Below are 6410 nucleotides of genomic sequence, written 5' to 3'. Positions count from 1 at the left end.
TTCAACACACAACCAAGTTACTGTGGTTTAACAGGTTGCCAAGCATCAGCTGAGACACAGAACTGAGCACACGCAGATTTCCAGCCCTCAGCAAAGCATGGGAACTTGGCACTGCTGAGCCTCGAAGGCAGGATCAGTCCTACCCTGTCCCTCTCACATCTGTGAGCTCATCGGACACAAAGGTACTGCCAACATCCTGCAAAGAGGCCTTCGAGGCTGACGGTGTTTTCAGAAGGATGGCCTCACATTTTCAGTGTGCTTTTAAATGCAGCCCTTCACAGCTTGAGCTGGGTTATTTGAGGAGACTCTTTTGGCCATGTGTTTGCTAATAGCGGATGGCAACTTCAAATACTTTCTGGCATCAGTGACTGCGACCTGTTTTGTAACTGTTTACATTGCTCGTTGGGTAATTTCTGTTATTTTGTATATTTTTTAAAATGCCAGATGCTGAAAAGGTGAGGACTTTAACAAACTGAAATATTCCTTGATCCTTTATTGTGTCAAGCATTATTAACCTCCCAAAATAGTTTTACGCTAGTAAAAAGTAAAACAGCTCAGAGCACCAAAGCTGGCACAAAAGCACAGACACAAACAGACTGACCAGAGAGGTCACCCTGAACTGCACTGCCCACTCAGCTGTCAGCCAGATCAGCTCCTGCTCACCTCACCACCTCTCTGGAACAACAGAGCAAGTACATCCCAACCACAGAAATACAGCAGTTCTGAAATGAGCTTGAATTAAGATGTCACAGCTCTGCACAGAGAGGTAAACAGTGCTGAGCTTGTCCCTTGCTGGGATTTAAATACAGCTGCTCTTATTGTGGCTATGACTGTAACATCAGGAGTGATTTTGTTGCAGGAATCCATTCATTTTAAAAAGGACTTACCAAAAGCCCGTTCCATATCAGGAGAAGAATCAACAGTTTATAGTAAGACCAGAAGCTGAAAACATTCCACATTGGCTATTATGCCTCAAGACCATTATCACTGCTCTTCTGAGCCAACTGATAACACTGAGTGATGAATTTAATAAACATTAACTGGATTTACTACTGAACATAAAGGGGACAATCATTACAGAAATTATACTTTGACTACTGGGTTACCTGATCATCAACCTTTGTAACATATCAACAACAAATAAAACACTCAGGCAGCAGAGGGGCAGATTAAACAAATTACTCAACAGGAGTGACAAACTACAAAGCACACTGAGCAATATCACCAGAACTCTTCTATGTGACCCAGACATGTGCATTTCTTCTAGAACTGGAAGGACAAGCCTCAGAACCACTCCAGCCCCTGGGCAACAAATCCCCAGCAGCTTCAGTTCATCTGCCTTGGGACTGCCAGAATGACACAAGTGCTGGTGCATTGCAGAGGAGAATGGATCAGCCCCCTGACCTGTCCCCCACGCGATCCCACACGCAGCCAAGGCAGGGCAAGGTTGGAGACACAAGTGTGTGGTTGCAGAGGGAGGCAAGAGCAAGACTGACCTTTTATGAAGATGTAACCTCAGTTTCTCTTTTTGTTAAAGGAAAATAAGCATAAGATTTGCAAGTTACTTTACTGTCAAATATTCTTATGGTCAAATTGTCTTTTGTCATGCTTCTACTGGGAGCCAAAATCCTTATTCTCTCTGAGCCACTGCCAAAAATGCCAGTCAACATCATGGTCATTCCAACCAAGCTCACGGATACCACCAAAACAAGGTGTAATGTTGCTCACAAGCTCTAAGTATTAGCAAAATATATAACATGTATGATTATGTGAGCCACAAAGAGGCAAAGTCTACACTCCTACCTCGCTTATGAAAGTTAGCAAATATTTCAAATAATTCATGAAGATTTAAACTATATTGCATTGCAGTTTTAGCAAAAGGACTAGGGGTAGAAATATCATTAAATTCTACAGCTGAGCTGTCAGTAGCAGTCTCTGAGTTTGGAATTATTCTTGAGTGTTTAGAATAATAGTACAATGTTTAAAAAGAAGGGATAAAAGTGAGACAAAAATCCCCACTGGAATGTTCCTACAGCAGCCACCTTGACAAAGTCTTACACAAAACTCCCCACTGATTTCCCCTCATACTCATTAACAAATATATCATCTATTTTGTGTGAAAATTAGCAGACCTCTGATTTCCTGAGATATGCATCCATTCAGTAATTAACTTGGTGAATAGAACATGTATTTCCTTTCATAAGTAAATCAGTTTCTTCCATTAATTTTGTGTTCCTCCTTGGTGCTACTGGAAGACATTTTCAAAATCTCTTGTCACAGTAATTGGCTCCTGATACCATTTCTCAACCTAAATTTGTTTAGCATAGCAAATCATGATCACATTATTTGTCCTTCTCTTGTTGTCCTGTCACTTAAGTAACTTCTCCCATGATGTTTTTATAAAGACAGGAATACAGATGCATCTCTGTGATATATCTACAGCAGAAGGGAAGAGATGGAGAAACATTAAGACCATCCTAGGTGGATGGTCTTAAACACTGACCTTATACAGTAATAAAATCATAGCATTATAGAATGGTTTGGTTGGAAGGAACCTTAAAGATCACCTTGTTCAAATTCCCATGCCATGGGCAGGGACATCTCCCACTAGACCAGGTTGCTCAGAGCTCCATCCAGCCTAGCCTTGGACACTACCGGGGATGGGGCAGCCACGGTGTTGTAGTTTCAGAGTCTGTCATGGAATTTCCTTCTACCAACACAGAAGTTTGAGAGTTAAAGGCCAACTGTTTTGAATTACAACTTGATGGCTTGGGGAAGGGAGAGGAGTTTTCCCTAGTCCTGGAACTTCAGTTCACTTCCAGCGTCTGCTGTGACTAGAAGCCACCATTTTGCTGAGCTGTGGAGACCATCTTGGAGGTTTTTCCTTATACCCTGTTAATTTTATATGTTTGATGTATATGTTGAGTTGCTTATAATCTATTGTTTACGTAATTTTTAGCTGATTATTGTTCTAATGTTCAAAAACGTTTAGAACCCTAGTTAGCAATCCCAGTTCATTCCCCAGTTTCAAGAGGTCTGTCAGAAGCTATTGTACCCTCACGTTCTCAGTGGTGGTCACTTCCATTTCCCCTCTTTTTATCCTTTAAAAATTCAACTCCTCCCCACTTTTGTTGATCCTGTTATTAGACTTGATTGTGGTTCTTATTTTTCCATCCTTGGCGAGATGCTTTTAAGCCTTTGTTTTGTAATGTCTCTCACCCATTCTGCAGTTCATTCATAGGGCAATTTTCTCACTACAGTCATAATAGTCTGAGGTTTGCTTAAGGTGCAGGCAAGCACTCGCTGACTTGGAAAGGGACAACGTGTATGTTAAAGTATTCATTGATGGCATCATATTTATCCTTCCAGGTACAGGATAATGGCTTTGCCATCAGCTCTCTAAATCCACACTCTTTTTTTTGTGGCAAACCACGGGTGCCTTCTATGTTTTTTTCAGTATAGTTGTTGACTCAAAACTTAGAAGAGCCAGGGTAGGTGCGCACTACTGGTACAGATGATCACTTCTGCCACAAACCCCGCCGTGTCCCGTGTATTTCATTGCATCAAAGAGTAAAAGTAGAGTGATGGACAATACGTGTGGCATTTTCTACATGATTGCTGTATGTGTACGTGCTATTCTGCACAATGTGGTCTTTTCATGTTCCAGAAAACTGCAGATGGAAGGTCCACTCACACTGCAGCATCAGATGTTGTGCAGGGATAAACCACACTAAGTAAGTGAAGTTGTGCAGAAAAGGACAGCTACTGAAGACATGTACTTCAAGGTCTTTTTCTGCCAGAGACCCAAACAAAGCCCTCTTCTGATTCATATAAAGGTACATATTAAACTTGTACCATTGGAAGGCTAGAAACTCTATGGTGACTAAGTAGGAGACCTCATTGTGTTGGTAGAACACAGTGTGTGTGTTAGGATGCTGTGGAAATACAGCTGTTATTTTCTGTAGGTGTGTAAAAGCTTCCCTGGCTGTAGCTGAAAATGTTAGGGTGGCTGTTGGTCTTCCCCAGGTGAAGGGTTGACATGGGTGAGACTTTCTTTTCCTATGGTTAGGATCAGGTTACCATCGAGGTGCAGTTCTCCTGACAATGCCTCGAACCTTTTTCCATCAACATGAAAGAACACTTGCTACCACTATTTCACTCTGGCTCCGAGGTGTGAAAATGGTGCAGCAGTTGCTCTGCAGTGTAACGGATCTGTAGGATTGCATCCAACCTCCTATGGCCAGTGTGCCCACCAGTCTGCAGGCAAGTGTGCTCAGAGTAAGGGGCTGAAGCCTCCAAGACAGGCTTAGAGACTGCTGAGAAACACTAAGAACCTCAGGAGCTGATGCTGAGCACACACAGCAAGTTGGACTCCACCTTGAGAGGCTGAGGCTTAACTGGGGCATCCGCTCAGCAGTGACCAAAGCCGTAGCTGTGGCAGCTGTGGCAGCTGTCCGTTGCAGCTCAGCTGTTGAGTAGATAGCAAGTGGCAGGGCATCTTAGTACTCGCTGCTGGGAAGGAGAAGGGTCGAGGGGCTGCCTCCTCCCCGACTGCTGAGCGGTACTCCCAGCCTGCGCCCTGGCGACGTGCACACCCGCCCAGCTCCACCGGTTCCCACATGCGGATCAGATGTGTCTGCAGCCAAAGCACGAAGTGCCGCACATCCTGCCTGGAAATCTCAATGCTCATGTTGTGGTGGAGGCACTCGGCTGCAGCGCAAGAGGCAGACGAGCATTGCACTGAAAGGAGCCCGCAGACCACGGGCAGAGGAGGAGGAGAAGGAGTGTGTCCTGCCTGCAGCACCACCTGGCGAGGAGGTGCTCCTCACACGGGCCGAGTTCAGGTACCAGAAGCAGCGAAGTGGGGGTAGTGGCTGCCCCTCTTTCCCCCTCTACCTCTGGTCCCTGCTCTTGGCGCGGGGCCGGTAAGGCAGGATTCATGGTGCTGTTCTACAGACGTGGTACCCCGTCTGCTCATTGCCCTGCCCCTGGGAGACTTGTCCGTGAGGCCCCGGGCAGCTGACCTGCAGAGAGAATGGCTGGAGACGGGGAGAGGACGCCCCCGAACCTCGGGGCCAGCAGGCGAGCAGAGCAGCAGGAGCGGCAGGAGGCGCAGCCATCGCGCCGAGGGGGACGGGCCGGGGAACAGAGGGGACCGGAGTGTCCTCCGGGGCACAGCCGGTGAGAACGGAATTTAAGCTCGGACACTGGAGCATGGCACGGAACAAAGAACAAGGGCTTCGGGGGCAGTGGCCGCCGCGCACTCCCGCGGTTGCTGCGGACCCTCCGCCAGGAAACCGCGGAAGTGCCGCGGGGCCACAGCGGGAATGCGGGGGCAGCGCCGAGAGGCTGCGGAGTGAGTGTTAAAAAATTTTAAGTGGATGCAGGAGGAACAAAGGAAAACCTTTAGACAATGGAACGGGCCCATTTAAGACAAGTTATTTATATTATCAAAAACACTAGTGTTGGCACTTTGTGAAGGCTAAACATGGTAAGACTCATTAAGGCTTGGACTCCATCAGTATTTGAGCAGTAGCAGGTCGGACTCTTTATACCACCATAAAACATGCAGCATCTCAATGTGAAATTTGTTCGAAAAACAACCCAAATACTGTAATTAAGTATACCAGGGCAAGTAAAAGGTACTTCCCAGGTGAAATTTGACAAACTGATTTTTCTGAATTTCCAAGATAAAGGAGTTTTCATTGTCTTTCAGTTTTGACTCATAAATTTTCTGTCTGCCTGCACCTCTAACATCATAAAAAATAAATTAGATCATTCCCAGGACAAAATAACACTTTGGTGAACTGGCTGCTGCCCTATATAGACTAGGGCGAGAACTTGCCAGAAGAGGGATGGAACTTGAGCAGAGATAGGGCAGAACATGCAAAACAAGGGGTTGGATTAACCACATAGGGAAAACTACTGCAATGCAGCAAAAACTAAAGGGTTCAGGGCCATGAGGAACCAGGGAATTTTCCAGAAACTACAACTGAGTAGACAACATGAAATTCATCATTGTGCAAACACTGGAATAGAACAGTAAAACAGTCCAAAACAACAGAACAGGCCATTAATTTTCAGTTGTCGGCTTTCTTGTCTTCCAGGATCCGATGTCATCTTTCCATTCTTCATCTTCCTGCACTCCCACAGGTGCCGAGGCATTTCCATGTAGAACTAACAAATCAAGAGAAGCAGTTAAAATTTTGTTGAATGAATTAATACCAAGGTTTGGAGTGCCTAGAAGTATGTCCTCGAACAGAGGACTGCACTTTTGTGCACAATTTGTACAAGCAAGTGGCAGCTATGCACACTACGCAGGCCCCAAGCAAGTGGGCAAGTAGACAAAATGAACCACCTTCTCAAACAACAAATTGCCAAACTATGTCAAGAAACAAACCTGTATCAGT

The sequence above is a fragment of the Pithys albifrons genome, chromosome 8 (assembly GCF_047495875.1).
Source record: "Pithys albifrons albifrons isolate INPA30051 chromosome 8, PitAlb_v1, whole genome shotgun sequence".
Taxonomy (NCBI): domain Eukaryota; kingdom Metazoa; phylum Chordata; class Aves; order Passeriformes; family Thamnophilidae; genus Pithys; species Pithys albifrons.
Note: the sequence above shows the minus strand (reverse complement) of the source record.